This window comes from Aquarana catesbeiana, linkage group LG01 (genome assembly GCF_042186555.1).
Source record: "Aquarana catesbeiana isolate 2022-GZ linkage group LG01, ASM4218655v1, whole genome shotgun sequence".
Classification (NCBI taxonomy): Eukaryota; Metazoa; Chordata; class Amphibia; order Anura; family Ranidae; genus Aquarana; species Aquarana catesbeiana.
This window is the reverse complement of record NC_133324.1, coordinates 609,842,495-609,862,965: the sequence shown is the minus strand read 5'-3', so window position 1 is coordinate 609,862,965 and position 20,471 is coordinate 609,842,495.

Below are 20,471 nucleotides of genomic sequence, written 5' to 3'. Positions count from 1 at the left end.
AGAAGGATAAGATCTCCAGCCTTAAGATTAGGCTTAGATGTTTGCCATTTGTTATGACCTTAAAGGTGATGAAGATACTCCTTCCTCCAGCGATGCCAAAACACATTGGCGAGATGCTGCACCTGCTTCCATTGATGCCTGTAGATATCCTTGGGTTCAATCTCACTTGTAGATATTACAGCAGTCCCAATCTTTTGAGTAAGAAGCGAAGCTGGAGTAAGGATCACTGGAGCATCAGGATCTGAAGATACCGACAATAAAGGTCTTGCGTTCTCTATGGCACACACTTCAGCGAGAAAGTATGATGGGTGAGTGGTAAAGACTTGTGAGTCTGCATGGACTCAACAGGGGGTGAGCAGGACTCCTCACACAAAAAGCTTGGAGGTGACAGCCATAAGTTGTCCTAAAGAACATCAGATGACACGGTTCTGGTCCCACAGTCAGCTGGGTTGAGTTCAGTGGGAACGTGATGCCATTGACTTGGTAGAGAAAATCTCTTAATACGTTCAACCCTGTTGCTGACGTACATGTGAAACTGTTTTGTTTGGTTGTATATGTAACCAAGTACTACCTTACTGTCTGTATAGAAGGTGAAAGAATCAACTCTAGTGTCCATTTCACTTTGTATGACTTCAGCAATTTCTACTGCTAGCACGGCTGCACAAGGTTCAAGTCTTGGTATGGTATGTGCAGATGTGATACAGTGTGATTCTCCATTCATTTCAGAGGTCTTCAAATAGGCTACTGTAACAATAGCTTCAACTGATGCATCAGAGAAAATATGAATTTCTCTGCGGTAAACAGTTGAAATGGAACCTGGAACATAGCAACGAGAGATCTGAAGTTTTTCTAGTGACTTCAAAGAATGTCTCCACCTTTCCCACTTGTGTTGATTCTCACTAGGTATGGGGGTATCCCAGTCTATGTTCTCAGTTGATAACTGTCTTAGCAGAATCTTACCTTGGATGGTAACTGGAGTAAGGAAACCGAGCGAGTCATAGATGCTATTCACCACCGACAGTACTCCTCTCTTTGTGAAGGGTTTGTCACAAGTTGACACTTGGAAGGTGAATGTGTCTTGTTTGATGTTCCACAACAAACCCAGACTTCGCTGTGCAGGAGGCACATCTGTACCCAAATCAAGGTTTTTTTTAGATTAGTGGTATAGTCCTCAGAGTGAAAGGCATTCATAAGTTCCTGGCTGTTGGATATAATCTTGTGCAGTCTAAGGTTTGCTGTAGCCAGCATCTCCTTTGTTCTGGTGAGGAGATCAATCGTTTCTTTAGCGGTTGGAAAAGACTTGAGTGCGTCGTCAACATAGAAGTTTCTTTCAACAAACTGACGAGCATCAGATCCATATTCTTCTTCTCCAGTCTGAGCTGTTCTCCTTAGCTCATAAGTTGCCACTGCAGGGGAAGGATTGTTACCGAAAACATGTACCTTCATTCGATAGTCTATAACTTCCTTGTGGATGTCATTGTCTTTGTGCCATAGAAACCTGAGGTAGTTTCTGTTGTCTTCTCTGACAATGAAGCAGTGAAACATCTGTTGAATGTCTGCCATAACTGCTACAGGCTCTTGTCTGAAGCGAATCAAGACTTCTATTAGACTGTTGTTCAAGTAAGGAGCATGTTGTTGAGAGAAACACCTTCATGCTGAGCACTGGAATCAAAGACAACTCTGATTTGGTCTGGTTTACGTGGGTGATACATGCCAAAGGATGGAAGGTACAAGCATTCTTCTCCCTCCTTTAGTGGGGGTGCAGGCTCCACATGATCTCTGTCAAATATATTTTACATAAAGTCCACAAAGTGTCTTTGCATCTCTGGTTTCCTGCTTAAGTTTAGTTTTAAGGAGAATCTACTGATGGCCTGTTGCAAGTTGTTGTGCTACCCAGTTATTGGAGTCGTCTTGAAAGAACTCATTGTCCATTACCTTGATGAATTCTTTGTCTTCCATTGAAAAAGCTAGTATGTCATCTTCACTGGTTGTATTAAACACTGTAGAGCCGAAGTTGTCATTGTGGCAGGAGAAAGGGCTTGTGTTACCCGAGATACCATCTTCTCTTTCACCCAGTAGTGATGTGGGCATGGCTCAAAGTAAGTGTTTTGGCCATTTGTCAGAACATTTGTCTTGAATGACGAAATGTTGGTAGGTCTCTTCATTTTGCCTATACAGACATTGCCTATGATGACCCACCCTAGATCCATGCGCTGAGCAAGTGGGGCATCTGGGTGTCCACTGACTTGTCTGTGTACCTTGTGAACTCTTAGAATGTCTCTTCCTAACAGAAGAAGGATCTGAGCATCTTTGTCAAGCGGCGGTATCTAATTTGTTATTACCTTCAGGTGAGGGTGATGAAAAGCAGCAGCTGGAGTAGGGATTTCTTCCCTTTTAGCGGGTATCTGATTGCACTCGATAAGTGTAGGTAGGGGTAATTGCAAGTTACCTTTGAGAGAAGATACCATGAGTTGATGAGCCCTTCTTCCAGAAACCTCTGTAGTTCCACTACAAGTACCCAAGGTGTAAGGATGAGCTTCCCCTTTTATTTCAAATAGATTAAACAGTTCTGATTTTGCAAGCGATCTATTGCTCTGATCGTCTAAGATAACATAGGCTTTTGGAGTCTTTTCTGGTTGGTCCTTGTGGTATATGTTCACCAAGCATATTATAGCACAGGACTTATCACAGCGGTCTTCTCCACAAACTTCAGTGCAGGATAAAGAAATTATGGTAGAATTAGGCACTTGGTCTGTATTCTCCCCGCCATGCGTTAACCTGGGAGGAGAGTTAGCAGGTTGTGCAGAGCTGGGCTCAAGCGGATGGTGTGCTTGCACATGCTCTTCAGAGCCACACTCTATGCACTTGATGGACACATTACAGTCCCTTGCAAAATGTTCTGTAGAAGCATAGCATGTGAAACATACCCTAAATGTCTTTAAAAGCTCCTTACGCTCTTCAAGAGGTTTTTTTCCTAAAGCCGATAAATTTTTTGAGGGGGTGTGGCTTCTTGTGAATGGGACACTCTCTGTTAGTGTTTTCAATCTTCCTATTCTGTCCGTGGCCACAACTGTGGTAGGAGTGGGAAGGATGTCAGTCTTTTTTATGGATACTGGGCTTCTACGGCTTCTATAGTTGCCCTGAAGACTGGTACTCTTAGGAAATGGTGAGAAGAGACTGTACTCACCGTAGGAAAAACTTGGATCATTCTTGGTCTCTGCGATTTTCCTGATTAAGTTGCAGAAGAAAGAGAATGGAGGGAAGGAACCCTTGTTCTCTTTTTGTATGATGATCCTAGTGCAGACCATTTCTCTTGTAAACCTGGGAGCTTGGAGACGATTGGGTTTACCCCTCTTGCAGTGTCAAGGTAACTGAGTCCAGGTAGTTTTGGGTATGCCTTGGCTAGCTGAAGCTCAAGGAGAAGGTCACTCAGTCTCTGGAACTCCTTGTTGTCCTTACCAGATATCTTTGGGAAAGTTTCCAGATGCATGAACAAGGCATTTTCTATACCTTCTGGACTGACATAACTTTGCTCTAGTCGTTCCCATGCAGCTATCAGGCCTGCTGTAGGATTGTCCATGAAAACTGATCTTAATGGCTTAACATGTGCAGCAGATAGAGGACCAAGCCATGTAATCAGCAGATCCAATTTTTGAGCCGCTAATTGCAGTTCTGAAAGCACATTTTCAACTTCTGTAGTTCTCAGGTTGGTCATCAAAACTTGTAAGACCAGTCTTCGTGAGCTCTCTACGAAGTACGTACCTCACAAACTCTGCTGTCTCAGTTGTCTCTGCCTTTATGTGAGATGTTGTTGGCTGAATGGTGCTGATTCCACTATCTTTGACATTATTGTTAAAGGACACAGGGAAATATGTTGTCAGGAGCATTGGAGACAATGGAGTGTACACTGCAGTGGCTTAGGACATAGTCTTTAGTGCGTTTGAGGGGATCTTCCATATCTGCTATGTTTAGGTTGATGCTGTCTTTCTCACTTGCCCCTTCGTCCACACTGATAGCTTGCTCTAGGACCCTTAGCTTTGCCATAGCTGCATCATGTTTACATTGTTCATTTAAGATTTCTATTGTTGCTTTTTGACATGCAGTCTGAGCTTCCAACTCTGCTCTTTGACATGCGGTCTGAAGCACTGACTTTGTTTCAAACTCTGCTCCCTTTCCTGCATATGCGACCTGCACCTTGCTGGCTTCCGCTTCAGCGCGGGCACTGATAAGTCGCTCACTGAGTGTTGAGTATCTTGAACTATGACTTCTAGAAGACATTTTTGAATTTGGTTTGCTGGATAAAACTGTCTCTTTCCAGATTAAGAGCCTTGAAATTCTTTAATTCCTCGAGTGAAAGTTCTGTGTTCATATTTTGTAAGACATTAATGAACTTGTCACTGGTAAGCTGATAGAGCTCATAAGAGATAGAGAGTTGTTTAATGGCGCCCTCTAGTGTCAGTAATTCACGTTCAACAGACACTGTATTTGATTCAGAAGTAATCTTTTTCCAAAATAGTTTCAAGCTATTAAACAATTCAGTTCTTAAGGCTTCATAATTCTCCATCACTTTCCAGGTGGGTTTGACTGAGCGTTTGGGTAAGTCAGTTGGCTCGGTGTCTTGTGTTGGAGTGGCTGTGTATTCACATTGAGAGCTGTGGTAACTCATGCTGACGCAGGCAGACAATGGCTGAGTGATAAGCAGGCAGAATCTGTATGCTGTAATATGACACCCTGCAGCCTGGTCTCAGGTTATGAAGATTCCATGTGCTGCTGACTCAATCTTTCTTGCAATGAGGGCAGTAAATCTTGTCTGTATCAGTACTGTCATGCAGAAATCTTGCAATTTGGCTGTGGAAATCCATTTTTCTACTGTTCTGACTCAACTACAAGGCAATAACTTTATCTTCAGCTTTGCATAGGGCTTACACGACCTGGTGATCTATTTATTCCTGTACATCAATTCAGACAGCTTAACTCAATGAATAACTCACTGTATGGAAAGACAGACGATGAATCCTCTTGAATGTTCAGTTTAATGATGGATATTCATAGGTAGAAAAACGTTGCAGTTGTAAGCCACATGTAAAGATGTTACTGCAATGAGGTATACTGTGCACAATGAATCAGAGAGAGGAAGGGGAGGAGAATATACAGAACTACCGTGGGAGAGAGCGTTCAGATAGACAGAGGGAACAAATCTTAAAGGCACAGAGCGATAATAATCACATAGTGTAACACAACAACCTCATTTTAAAGTTCCACTTTTCCCTTTCTTTCTCAATACCTACTTTATATTTCAACAAATGGCAGTTTATCTTTTTAAAATGTTCTGTTCTGGAACATCTAGCGCTGTAAAATCCTACTTGTTCTATTTGTTTATGAGGGGGCTGGGCAACTGTGTTAGCAATAATTTACAATGGCTGTACTGATCAGGCAGATCTCCTATATCAAGTGTAACTAGATTTAAACACTGTCTGTTTTAACTGTAGCACCCTCCTAGCTAGGCTGTTAGGTAAATCTAGTTTGTGGTTCCACTGTAGTGAGGGGACCAGTGATTGTTTTGGTCTGATCAGGGTTTCCTGGGTTGAGAGTTTGATTGCTTCCCCCTGCCCCTGGAAGAAGCTTCCAAAGCACAGAGAGGGAGATTCAAATGATCAGTTGAATATTTATCAGGCCCTAACCAATCACTGGGGAGGTGTATCCAAAAGGTGGCTGGGGAGGTGATAAATGTGCAGATTGCCTGAGCAGATTGTTCTTTCCTCCCCAGGAGGGTTTCAAGTCTTAGGGGGGCTCAGCCCTTCCTTCTCTGACCTGGCTGCTCAGCTGTTGGCTAATTGCCAGCTCTCACCTCTCTTCACAGTTAACCAGCTGTTGGATCTGCTCGTCAGTTCCGCCTACTTAAAGATCTCCAGCTCACTTCATTCCTGCCTTCGCCTTGGTCACATCACAAGAAACCATCTCCTGTGTTCCTGTTTAAAGCCTGGCTTTGCTGACATCCCTTCTGGCTCCTTTTCCTGCTTGCTGTTCCTCTACTTGGATCCCTGACTTCTGGCCTGGCTGATTACCCGTTCTGGTTACTGAACTCTGGCTTGGCTAATTACCCGATCTGGTTACTGAACTCTGGCTTCGCTGATTACCCGATCCGGTTACTGGACTCTGGCTATGCTTTGACTACGCTTACTGTATTTACCTTTTTATTTTTATTAATAAACAAGTGTGATTTTACTGTACTTTTGTCTCGGTCTGGTTCATGGTTTCTGACACAGTCCAGGCCTTAGTGGCTGCTGGGCTGAGGGCCTGGGGAAGATTGTCTGAGGAGTCCTGGGTCTGGAGAAGGACCTTGTTATCTCCCTTACTAAGGTTTGCGGATGCTGGGTGTCAGAAGGGAACCAAGAGCCAGAAATTGCTTTATGGATTCCTGTGGTAGGGTCCTAGATATACTGGCCATTCTCTACTACCTCTAGAAAAGCAGTTATTTGAGGTCTCAGTTGTGCAAGCCTCAGAGCTTGAAGCAATCTATTTGATTTGAGGAGCTGGCTGTGGGACATTACCCTGTGGGATCTGGTCTGGAAAAGGGATTGTCTCTCTCACTGAGGAGTGTCTGGTGGAAGCTTGAAGGCGTGCAGCTGTCCTGGGACTTGTGAGTACTGACATTGAGCAGTGATCTCTGGTTACTGTGTGCTTTTAGGATGTAAGTGCCAGAGGTAGCTGTAAACTGAGACGGCTCTCCAAGGGCAAAGAAACTGGAAGGAAAGCTCCCAAGGGCAGCGTATCCAGCAAAGCCCAATGGTGTCTATTGTAAAAGCAGCCTCAGGCCAAACTCTCTTCAGGCCATGCCGATGATGCGTTTCTACCCGCTTAAAGCGCTTAGTCATGGAGATACTTTGGATCTTTCCTTCCTGTATGTTTACACATTGAGTGAGCTTTCCCCCAGCCTGCATTCTTTAGCGAGAGTCACAGGACCTGGACAGGCAAGGAACCTGGAGAAGCACCCCCAATATATGGTTTTGGCTCTCATAGGCTCTCAGAGAACTGGCCATTCCCCTCTGTCCTCAGCAGAATCAATGTATGAGAGCTTATAGAAATGTGTCCTGTTACTGTGCACGCATTTTGGAGTATTCCATACCATATCCCCTCTCCTTAAAAGTTTAAAATTCTTTAGGCAATAAATATTAAAAAGACAACCCCTAGACCAAGTTACTGGAGCCAGTATGCATTGACTGGGCAGTCTCTGTACTAATTGGGAAGAACCAGCTATTGCCAGCAACCCTTACAGGGGTTAGCGCTACATGACATAGGGTTCAAGGTTTAGTAGCTTGGCTTCCTACATTGTATGCTAGTGAGGGGAAGCCCATCTGACTCTGACTTTGTTAAAAAATCCTTGCAGTCAGCCATGACACATTCTCATGAGAAACATCTAAAAGGTGACAAATATATGTATACATTTTTATTTTTTGGATGTGTAAATGGGAACACATAATAAATATATAGTGTGGTTTTCTCAAATTTGACTGCAAAAGTGGAAATACGCTTTAAACTTTAGGGAGTGCAGTCCTATAAGAGTATGGGCATCTTATGACAGACATAGTATCAGACCACTGCCACCTTCACCAACTTGTGAGAAATGGCTGGGCAACCTTACACTATGCTATCACCGATAAGCGACAATGCCACTCCCAGCCTCATCCTGCACAAACATTTTCCAGCTCATGGGACCACAATCTAAATGCCAACAGACAGAGAGATTTCACTGGGTTTGGTTACCTAAACAATCATCTCTGGACTCTGCCACCAGATATTTTTAGTGTAAAATATCAAATAGGATTTTAGTGTTTATGACCATGTAGCTGTCCTCCGACAGATACAGATTTCTATCGGTATTAAGATCTTTATGTACCTACAGGTTACAGCAGTGTTTCTCAGCCAGGGTTCAGCAGAACCCTAGGGTTCCACGAGAGCTCCCCAGGGGTTCTGCCACAAATTGACGTTTATCACAAGCAGGTGAACGGTAGATCGCATCCCCACATAGCTGACAGGCTGCAGAGGACAGAGGAAAACTGACATCACTGTCCTACACTGATCCCAGCTGGCCCTCCCCTCCTGTCCATCTCAGGTGCCTGTGTGTGGCATCATTTGAGAAGGATGAGGGAGGAGAGTGGGTGGGAATCAGTGCAAGAGATAAGATCCATTCCAGCAGCTTCCCTGAGCTACTCTGCATGAGGAAAACCACTACAGATCCCAGTATTGTGCCTTCTAGTTTCCTCCTGCCCCTCCCCCGTACTATACTGGTCTCTCCTGGCCCCCCTGAACTGTGCAGTGCTCTCCTGACCTCCCTGTACTGTTCTCTCCTGGCCCCCTTGTACTGTTCCCTTGTAGCCCCCTACAGTGTTCTCTCATGGCCCCCTTGTACTGTTCCCTTCTGTTCCCCAGTGCACTGTTCTCTCCTGTCTTCCCTATACTGTTCTCTCCTGGCCCCCCACTATACTGTTCTCTTCTGGCCCCCTTCAACTGTTCCCCCTGGTTCCCCTGTACTGTTCTCTCCTGGTCCCCCTGTACTGTTCTCTCCTGGTCCCCCTGTACTGTTCCCTCCTGGCCCCTATACTGTTCTCTACAGGCCCCACTGCACTGTTCCCTCCTGGCCCCTCTGTACTGTTCTCTCCTGTCTCCCCTATACTGTTCTCTCCTGGCCCCCCACTATACTGTTCTCTCCTGGCCCCCCACTATACTGTTCCCCCTGGTCCCCCTGTACCCTTCCCTCCTGCCCTCCTATACTGTTCTCTACCGGCCCCCCTATACTGTCCCCTCCTGGCCCCACTGTACTGTCCTCTCCTGGCCCCCTTATACTGTGCTGTTCTCTCCTGGCCACCCTATACTTTTCTTTTCTGGCACCACTATACTGTTCCCTCCTGGCCCCCCTGTACTGTGCTGTACTCTCGTGGTCCCTCTATACTGTTCTCTCCTGCCCCCCCTGTACCATTCCCTCCTAGTCCCCCCCTGTAGTGTTCTCTACTTGCCCCCTGAACTGTACTGTGCTCTCCCACCCCTGTGCTGTTCTCTCCTGGCCCTCCTGTACTGTTCTTCTCTCCCGACTCTCCTATACTCTGCTGTGCTCTCCTGGCCCCTCTATACTGTTCTCTCCTAGCCCCCCTATACTTTTTATACCCCTGTAATGTTCCCTATTGCCCCCTGTACTGTGCTCTCCTGCCCCCTCCTGGTTGCCCTGTACTGTTCCCACCTGCCTCCCCTATACTGCGCTGTGTTCTCCTGGCCCCCCTGTACTGTTCTCTCCCAGCTCACTTGTACTGTTCCCTTCTGGCCCCCCTATAATGATCTTTACTGCCCCCGTACTATTCCCTCCTCCCTCCCTGTATTGTGCTGTGCTCTCTTGACCCCCCTGTACTGTCCTCTCCTGCCCCTCCCTATACTGTGTTGAGCTCTCCTGCCCCCCTATACTGTTCACTTCTGGCCCCCCTGTACTGGTCCCTCCTGACCCCCCTATACTGTTCTATATTGGCCCCCCTGTTCTCTTCTAGCCCCCCCTGTACTGTGCTCCACTGGCCTCCCTGTACCGTTCTCTCCTGGTCCCACTGTACTGTTCCCTCCTGGCCTCTATACTGTGCTGTCTCTTGGCCCCCTATACTGTTTGCTCATGGCCTCCCTGTACTGTTCCCTACTGACTCCCATATTGTTCCCTCCTCGCCCCTCTCCACTGTGCTGTGCTCTCCTGCCTCCCCCCCAAACTGTTCTCTCCTGGCCCCCGGGTACTGTTCCCTCCTGGACCCCTATACTGTTCTCTCCTGGCCCCCTGTACTGTGCTGTGCTCTCCTGGCTTTCCTGTACTGTTCTGTCCTGCCCCCCTCTGTACTGTGCTGTGCTATTCTGGTCCCCCTGTACACTGCTTATTTGAAGTTTGACCCGGAAATGAGCATCTGTGCAAAAAAAACAAAAAAACAAACAAGCACAAGTTTCACATTAAGGAGGTAATTTTAATATTTATTCTACTGTTTAATGCTATATCTAAGAATAATTATGATACCTACAGCTTGCTGATCACATCCATGTTTCATGAGCTGTAGATTCTGAAAATGATTTTAGGGGTTCCCTGAGATCTCAGACCTTTTGCAAGGGGTTCCTCAAAAGTAAAAAGGTTGAGAAACACTGGGTTACAGTCTGGTAATTTGTATATTATTGTCTAGCATGAAATTATCTTTTAAATGAATCCAAACATAATTGGTATCGCATGGCTATTTCAGCTAGGAGAGGTAATGTGTCCAGTTTGCCACCCGTATCATCTAATATAGTGGTGTTTGGACTTAAATTGATGCTAATTAATTTATACGGGTAAATATGTCCTTATCCTGGGGGTACAATTATAATCCTAAAGTGTTACTAAATGGCAGGGCTGGGCTCAGCCCTTGCTTTGCAGAGCTCTGTGCTCAGATGTTGGTTAATTGCCAAAGACTCTCCCTTCCACAGTCACTCACCTGGTCTTCATTTCCTGCTTGTCAGCTAGAGCTGCTGGTTATATAAACTCATTGGATCAGATCTTCAATGCCTTTGCCTTGGTCAACATATCCGAACCGTCTCTGCTGTGTTTTCCTGTGATCCTGTCTGCTGCACCCAACTTCGCTGATCTCTGGACTCGTTTCTCTGGCTTGTTCTGACTACCCGTCCTGGTTACTGAACTTTGGCTATGTTTTGACTACGTTTTTTCTGTTTATACCATTTTACCATTTTATTAAATAGTGTGATTTTTACTGCACGTCTGTCTCAGTCTGATTCATGGTTCCTGACACTAAACCCACAACAGTAAAGTCTGTATAGGCAGTAAAGCATACTTGTTATACTTACTGTGGAACCTAAGGGGTTCTCTGTTCCTCCCCTCCCTCCACAGTCCCCAATCTAGTTCCTGATAGTACAGAGTCTTGGGGCATTCTGATCATGCTCAGTTTGGTGTGTATTGCTAGAGAGCTTTCTTTCTTTTTTTTTTTTTGGGAGGGTGCATGTGATTGGCACAGGGCCTCATAGGACAGTCAGAGTAGAATGAAAACTCCTCCTACGACCTTTAACCAGACACTGATAGAAGTCACAAGACTGCTATATACTGCTGATGGGAAAAGATATTTATCAGTTTATAGTTACTAAAATAATTGCATTTCCATGCTCTGTGTACTGTGCAAGACCAGATATAGTGAATGCAGGGTCCTGTGTTTAGTAACACTTTAAGTTAAAAGGCTATGAAGATGTACTCCTGAGATTATGGAAAGGAATTTGCTGTTGTTACGTGTCCCTATTCTAGCAAAATGTCACGGCCCATCTAGGACTTCTGAACAACATGGTTACCTGGCCTTCTGGTGGCCTTTTGGGATGCCCAGTCTGCATTAACATCAAACGTCTTTCTAGTTTATGTCCATTATACAACACTGGTACTCTGTTTAACACATTTAGAATTGCTATTTATTGTCAAGGGAGATCTAAACCTAAGAAAAAAAATGTAATATATTACACCTTACCATGTGGTAGCTGCATTTGTTTTAATTTTTCAGGCTAAGAACATTTTCAGCAAACAAGTAATTGACCGGGTAATCTTACCAGAAATGCAGTGTCCCTGACACTTCCTGTAAGCTGAGCTAAATGTTATCTTCCTTCTATAAACTACTAATTTACTCACCCCTATTCATTGGAGATGAAGAAAGGCAGACATGTTTGAAGCATTTAATGAAAATGCATATCAGAGGTTACGTGCAGTGAAACCAGCATCTCAAAATGATCAGTGAATCCAAAGATATGGACAGCTGGAGATATGCAAAGCTAGATTTTTCTTGTGTAGGGACCTACTGCCCTCTACTCTCTGAATTTGTAAATGCCTGTAAATATATTTGGTATGCACGTCCTGCCACTGGGTCATTGGCTTTAAAACCCTCGAAGGAGGAAATGGGGAGAGACAGAAAGTCTCAGCTACATGTTCTGTCCATGCTACTAAATCCTTGACCAGAAGAGACTATTATACACTATTAGGAAGGGGCTAAAGGGCAGAGTAGATAGACTGACTCTGGGTTCCAGTGCCACACCACAGTTCTTGCCGGTGAGAAGTCCCATTCCAGTGTTGTTGGACAACAGTTGAAGGCTACCCCTGTGACTGCTGATCTTGTCTTCAGGTCTCTGACACAAAGACAGAAGCCACATCATCCTCAGGGGGCTCTGCAACTGGACTTTACTGCAACATTCTTCTGGAGGTATCTCTAATAATAACTTTATATACCCCAGTATATGTGCATGATTACACCAGGACTCCTATCGGTCCCTTTGCTGATAATATCTGTTTGATAACAGTACATACATTCAATGTACAGATATTAACAATCTTTTCTTTTCTTATAAAAAGGTTTTCTTATAAAAAAGGTTTATTGTAATATCCTGTTTGGGGAGGGTAATTTTTCATAACCCCCCAAAAGAGAACTACACTTGTACAACTCAAGGTTGGCTGGATTGACCCTCACCTATCTTTTGAGTCTTTCCATTTGTCCTTTATTGTAATGGGGAAAGGGGGGTTTCAATGACCAATAGAGGGGCTGGACTGCAGGGCCAACCTTTACTTTCAGGAAAATATAGTAGGCAGATGGATAGGAAAAATGTGTCCTCTTTCATAAGCTCAGAGTGCGACCTTGGGAGAGCCTGTGTCTAGTTTTGACACAGGTCTCTCATGAAATGTTTGTGACCATTTTGGGATGCAGATGGGCTTTGCTTTAAAGATAGAATGCAGAGGGAAATAGAAACTTGTTTGTGCAGGGACAGGGCTGGGTTTATACTCACTTTTTCAAACTGGAGGTTCCCTTGTTAGTCTCTTGTGTGTCCTGATTAGGGATAAGCCGAACACCCCCCCTGTTCGGTTCGCATCAGAACATGCGAACAGGCAAAAAATTTGTTCGAACACACGAACACCGCTAAAGTCTATGGGACTCGAACATGAATAATCAAAAGTGCTAATTTTAAAGGCTTATATGCAAGTTATTGTCATAAAAAGTGTTTGGGGACCTGGGTCCTGCCCCAGGAGACATGTATCAATGCAAAAAAAAAAGTTTTAAAAATGGGCGTTTTTTCAGGAGCAGTGATTTTAATAATGCTTAAAGTGAAAAGTGTAATATTCCTTTAAATTTCGTACCTGGGGGGTGTCTATAGTATGCCTGTAAAGGGACATTTCAAAGAAAAAAAAAAGTCATTTAAAACTACTAGCGGCTATTAATGAATTGTCGGTCCGACAATACACATAAAAGTTCATTGATAAAAACGGCATGGGATTTCCCCACAGGGGAACCCCGAACCAAAATTAAAAAAAAAAAATGGCGTGGGGGTCCCCCTCAAAATCCATACCAGACCCTTCAGGTCTGGTATGGATTTTAAGGGGAACCCCGCGCCAAAATTTAAAATAAAAATGGCGTGGGGTCCCCCCAAAAATCCATACCAGACCCTTATCCGAGCACACAACCTGGCAGGCCGCAGGAAAAGAGGGGGGATGAGAGAGCGCCCCCCCTCCTGAACTGTACCAGGCCACATGCCCTTAACATTGGCAGGGTGCTTTGGGGTCCCCCCCAAAGCACCTTGTCCCCATGTTGATGGGGACAAGGGCCTCATCCCCACAACCCTTGCCCGGTGGTTGTGGGGGTCTGCGGGCGGGGGGCTTATCGGAATCTGGAAGCCCCCTTTAACAAGGGGACCTCCAGATCCCAGCCCCCCCGTGTGAAATGGTAAGAGGGTACAAAAGTACCCCTACCATTTAACAAAAAAAGTGTCAAAAATGTTAAAATGACAAGAGACAGTTTGACAATTCCTTTATTTAAAGTCTTCTTCTTTGGGTCTTCTTTCTTCTATCTTCCGTCGGTTTCTTCCTCAAATCTTCTTCTTCCTCTGGTTCTTCCTCCGATCCTCTGCTTCTTGCTCCGGTGTTCTCGTCCGGCATCTTCCTCTGCGGTGTCTTCTTCCTCGCTTCGTTCTTGGGTCGCTCCGCATCCATGGGAGGCTCCCGCTGTGTATCGCTTTTCATCTTCTGACACTTCTTAAATAACGGAGGGCGGGGTCACCGGGTGACGTCACGGGGAAACCCATAGGTAAGTCCCCGTCAAGTTCCCGTGCATCAGAGGGGGACGGCTCACTGGGTGGCCCCACCCTCCGTTATTTAAGAAGTGTCAGAAGACGAGAAGCGATACACAGCGGGATGCCTTGGGCCTCCCATGGATGCGGAGCGGCCCAAGAACGAAGCGGGGAAGAAGACACCGCGGAGGAAGATGCCGGACGAGAACACCGGAGCAAGAAGCAGAGGATCGGAGGAAGAACCAGAGGAAGAAGAAGATGGAGGAAGAAACCAAAGGAAGATAGAAGAAAGAAGACCAGAAGAAGATGGAAAGATGAAGACTTTAAATAAAGGAATTGTCAAACTGTCTCTTGTCATTTTTAACACTTTTGACACTTTTTTTGTGAAATGGTAGGGGTACTTTTGTACCCCCTTACCATTTCACACGGGGGGCTGGGATCTGGGGGTCCACTTGTTAAAGGGGGCTTCCAGATTCCGATAAGCCCCCCGTTCGCAGACCCCCACAACCACCGGGCAAGGGTTGTGGGGATGAGGCCCTTGTCCCCATCAACATGGGGACAAGGTGCTTTGGGGGGACCTCAAAGCACCCTCCCAATGTTGAGGGCATGCGGCCTGGTACGGTTCAGAAGGGGGAAATCCCATGCAGTTTTTATCAATGAACTTTTATGTGTATTGTCGGACCGACAATTCATTAATTGCCGCGAGTAGTTTTAATTGACTTTTTTTCCTTTGAAATTTCATTTTGCTGTCAGACTGTTCTAAACACGGGAAACATGCGCCCCTTCACAGGCATACTATAGACACCCCCCAGGTACGAAATTTAAAGGAATATTACACTTGTTTCACTTTAAGCATTATTAAAATCACTGCTCCCAAAAAAATCACCATTTAAAAAACTTTTTTTTGCATTGATCCATGTCCGCTGGGGCAGGACCCAGGTCCCCAAACACTTTTTATGACAATACCATGCATATAAGCCTTTAAAATGAGCACTTTTGATTTCTCCCATAGTTTTTTAAAGGGTGTTCCGCTGCTTTCGAATTTGATGCGAACACCCCAAATTGTTCGCTGTTCGGCGAACTGGCGAACAGCCGATGTTTGAGTCGAACATGAGTTTGACTCGAACTTGAAGCTCATCCCTAGTCCTGATCACCCAACCCTGTGGACCTAATAGTGGTCATTGGGGAAGCACATTATTTTAAAACACAGAGAGCGCACATCAGCCCTGCCCCTCACTCCTTCCTCACTGACTGATTGACAGCAGTGGAAGCCAATGGTACCCACTGCTGCATCTCAGCCAGTGAGGAGGGAGAGACCCAGAAGAGCCTTGTCTCTCGTGCACATCCCAGGATCACGATTGGGATTAGGTAAGTATTGGGGGGCTGATGATAATGCATGGAGATAAAAAAACCTTCAGCCCTTAGAACCACTTTACAGACTGGAAGCATAAAGCCGTGTACACATAAGCGGAATGTCCGACAGAAAAAGTCAGAAGGAAGCTCTTCATCGTCTATTCCGATCGTGTGTAGGCCTCATCGGACTATTTTTTTTTTCGAAAATTCTGACGGACCTAGAAATGAAACACGTTCTAAATATTTCCAACGGAACCAATTCCTATCGGGAAAACCGCTCGTCTGTATGCTGTTCCAATGGACCAAAAACGACGCATGCTCTGAAGCAAGTACGAGACGGAAGCTATTGGCTACTGGCTATTGCACTTCTTTTCTAGTCCCGTCGTACGTGCTGTACGTCACCGTGTTCTGGAGGGTCGGACTTTGGTCGGACTTTGGTTTGACCGTGTGTAGGCAAGACCGCTTGAATGGAATTCCGCCGGAATTCCATTGGAGAAACCTTCAGAGTTTATTCCGACGGCAAAACCGGTCGTGTGTACGCGGCATAAGGGGGGCATTCTCTGGTAATTCCCACTTTTCTATAGGAACATAGAATTTGAGAGCTAAATCTGTTAAACATACTTGTCAGTCTACCTTATTGCCCTGAAATCTGTGATTTTTTTTCTTCTGGATAAAGAAACACTTTTAGAAACTGAACTATCAGTGTGTTCTTATTGGGTTATACACACTCCAAAGCCTGTTACAGTGTTGAGCAGCTTATATCTCAGCATCTGCTTCTTTTTCAGTTTTCACTCTAGACAAGACTATACAGTTCCAGTGCACCTGGTATGAACAGGTCTTTAAACAATTTTTGTAAAATATTTAAGAAAATATCTAGTTCAGCTTTGTTTATTCATGTATCATTTTGATTCCTTACATAATCATGGAAAATCCAAAATTATCTGTTTGATGGACTGCTGTAGGTATTGATGTATGGGTAGATTATATAATCGGTTATAGAATGTTTATTTAACTTTTTACTTCCTGCTTTTTGTCAGCCTGTGATCTGCAAAGCCGTGAGACTTGCTGCAAAGTTAAACACAGGCCAGTTATGTTCCCACGATCAGTATAGCTGTTGGCCATGTTAATTTTCTAATTATTTCCATTACAGCTATTCTTCTGATTTATTTGACCATAAAAATGTGTAGCAGGACCACTTTTCTATGTTATGCTCTCTGGCAAGATAGCACACTCTGCTAGTTAAAAAATGTATACAAGTGCAGAGTACGTTTTCTGTTATACTTTGTGCAGTATATTTTGTGCAGTAAAATAAATGCTTCGGAATGTCTAGCTGAAAATCACATCTCTACACAGATAACAGTCCTTCAGTAAAGTGTAACTAAAACCATATCTTTTTCTTTGTTTTTGGATAGTGTGGAAAGTGTTAAAACCCTTGTCTATAATTTCACTGGGAGATTCGCCATATTTGTTCTGAGGAAAACTGTCAACAGGACAGAGAGTGAAAAGAAATGCAAAGTTTTTATTTGCCACGAAAAAAGGAATATGGGAAATCTTCCAATGGTGGCACCAGGGAAACTGTTTTTCAGGGTTTCAAAAATCCCCCATCCTATCAAAAAAAGGTTTTGGATTTACATACACTTCTGAATAGGTTGGGTTAAAGAAGACAGCCTGGTGTTTGACTGTAAACATACAAGGAAGATCGCACTCACATATTCACAACTGAACAAGTAGTCTAGTTTATTTTTCCTAATAGAAAGGTAAAATGCCCTGGTGCCCAACCTGTGCCCTTTGGCATTCATTGTATGGCCCTCAGGGCCCCTGCAGACGGTATTATACTTTTTTTTGTAGTTTGGATAGAGGGGAGATAGAGGGGAGATAGAGGGGAGATGTTGGTTTTTATTGCTGTCTGTGCCCCTGTTAAAGAGATTCACCCTCGCTATTTGTCCTGTTTACTATTATCATTGAAAGTGAAAGTAAAAGAAAATCCCAAATTTTGTATTGTCCCCAGAAAAGTAACAGAGGGGCAATCTTCCAATGGGAATACTGGCTCTGGTGAGCTGGGGGTCCCCAAGGAATTCCCTTCATTTTCAGGGATTTCCTGTCACTTTCTGTTTAGCTATGGGACAGGAAGTGAAGGGATATCTCCTCAATGGGACACAAATGGCGAAAAAAAGAACCTGGCAGGGGTTATAACCCTCCCTTGCTCTATCCAAAATGAAAAAAAAGTTTTGCCTATAGTTTTACTTCAAAAATACTCTTTAGAATTTGTGGGGTTTTTTTTTTCCACTCTTACTTCTGGCTGTCTATACCATCCTCTGATCTTTTATTATGGATCTCTAATAATGGATGGACGTAATTGACTAAATATAACTAAAACCAAATAATAACAGTGAAGCGCTGCTGTGCATCCAAAAAAAAATCTCTTCTCATTTATAAAAACAAATATACATAATTATAATAACTAAATAGAGTCCATGCATATTAGACAGATTGCTTAGTGAAGAGTGCAATAAAGTGTATCAAACAAATGGGTGCAAATTTCTCCACACAATCATACAGTAGATAATGTGATCACAATCCCAGTGCTGCAATCACAAATACATTCACTCGTGTTCCACCTCAATGCTTAGGGTGTACTCTTACCTTCCGTAGGTTCAATATTGAGTTGACCCACCCTTTGCAGCTATAACAGCTTCAACTCTCCCGGGAAAGCTATTCACAAGGAGTGTGTCTATGGGAATGTTTGACCATTTTCCAGAAGAGCATTTGTGAGGTCAGGCACTGATGTGGATGAGAAGGCCTGGCTTGCACTCTCCGCTCTAATTCATCCCAAAGGTGTTCTATCGGGTTGAGGTCAGGACTGTGTGCAGGTCAGTCGAGTTCCTCAACCTCAAACTCGCTCATCTATGTCTTTATGGACCTTGCTTTTTGCACTGGTCCAAACCATTTGGTGGAGGAGGGGATATGGTGTGGGGTTGTTTTTCAGGGGTTGGGCTTGGCCCCTTAGTTCCAGTGAAGAGAACTCTTAAGGCGTCAGCATACCAAGACATTTTGGCCAATTTCATGTTTGGGGATGGCCCCTTCCTATTCCAACATGACTGTACACCAGTGCACAAAGCAAGGTCCAAATCAAAGCAAACCAGTGCACAAAGAAAACCTTGTGGAAAGCCTTCCCAGAAGAGTTGAAGCTGTTATAGCGGCAAAGGGTGGGCCAACTCAATATTGAACACTATGGACTATAACTGGAATGCCAATAAAGTTCTTGTGCTTGTAAAGGCAGGCGTCCCAATACTTTTGATAATATAGTGTAGGTCTATATGTGCATTCCCCAATACCAGGAGCCCTGGATCTCTCCACCACTTTTATCTCCTTTGTTCAAACCCACGGAGCTGTTCTTTTAATTCTTCAGTATTAACAGAGTGGGCAAAGATAAAACAAGTTAAGGGTATGCTGAGTGTTAAAGGATAGGAGGTGATGCCCACATCCCTAAATCAGTCAATCTACAAAGAATTCCCTCTAGTGGGACTTTATAGGGCAAGGGTTTCAAAATAATCAGAATTGGATATAAAAATTATACATTTTATTTGAAAAGTTAAAACAGGAAGTTGAAAATATGTAGTGGTGAAACTACAATTGATGCGAGTACAAACACTGGTACATGATTGTAAACAATACATATAACCACTTGCTCTGTCTGGTGAAACACACATATACAGAGTATACCCAACGCATTTCGAGTTATAGTGTTAATCCTCTTCTTCAGGGGTAAGTGGTTGTTGGTAAAACATTAGTATCATGTGGATATATAGAGTATCCTATGTGGTCGCATCATTTAAAAACAAGGAGTATTTGCCGCCATGAATCAGGCACTATATACTCTGAACTACAGCATATATACTATACAGACTGCACTATATACTCTGCAGAAAGATTGGGCCTTAGGTATTGGTGGTGCCAGAACACTGTAACCCCTCACAGTTACTCTTGTTGGGTGCTGTTAAATATTAAATATGTTAAATATTATATCAAAAATTATAATTACATGCCCCTGTTAAACAGGGGCAGAAAAAAATTGGCCTTGGGTGGTGGTGGTGCCACAACACTATTAACCCCTCACAGTTACTCTTGTTGGGCACAGGAACGGGCCCTGCTGTTAAATATTGTATCAAAAATTGTAATTACATGCCCCTGTTAAAAAGGGGCAGTATAATATGGCCTTGGGTGGTAGTGGTGGTGCCACAACACTGTAACCTGTCACAGTTATTCTTGTTGGACACAGGAACAGTCCCTGCTGTTAAATATTAATTTCAAAAATTTCAAAAATTGTAATTATATGCCCCTGTTAAATAGGGGCAGAAAAATTGGGCCTTTGGTTTTGATGGTGCTACAACACTGTAACCTTTCACAGTTACTCTTGTTGGGCACAGGAACAGGCCATGCTGTTAAATATTATATCAAAAGTTGTAATTACATACCCCTGTTAAACAGGGGCAGAAAAATTGGGCCTTGGGTGGTGGTGCCCTAAACCAAAAATATTGTTGGAAACTAGCATCATCATCATTGAGGAGGAATAGGATAGGCAGCATAGGCAGTCTTCAAGGGATCCCAGATCCATAGCAAATGCAATCAGTTACATCAGCATCAGGTGCTTGATAGCTGCTGATCCAGGAATGATTCATTTTTATAAAAGTGAGACTGTTAACAGAGTCTGTGGACAGGCACACTCTTTGATCAGTTACAAACCCTCCATCAGCACTGAATGTACGTTGAGAAAGCATGCTGGATGCAGGACAGGCCAGTAGCTCGATTGCATATTGAGCAAGTTTTGGCCAGTGGTCCATCCTGAAGACCCAGTAACCCAGTGGATGCTCTGTTGGAAAGGTCTCCATGTCTGCTCTTCCCCCTAGATATTCCTGCACCATATAATGCAGACGCTGGCGATGGTTGCTTGAACGAATCAGACCTTGGAGCTGAGGACTGAAAAATTGTTTAACCACTTCATCCCCGGAAGGATTTACCCCCTTCCTGAC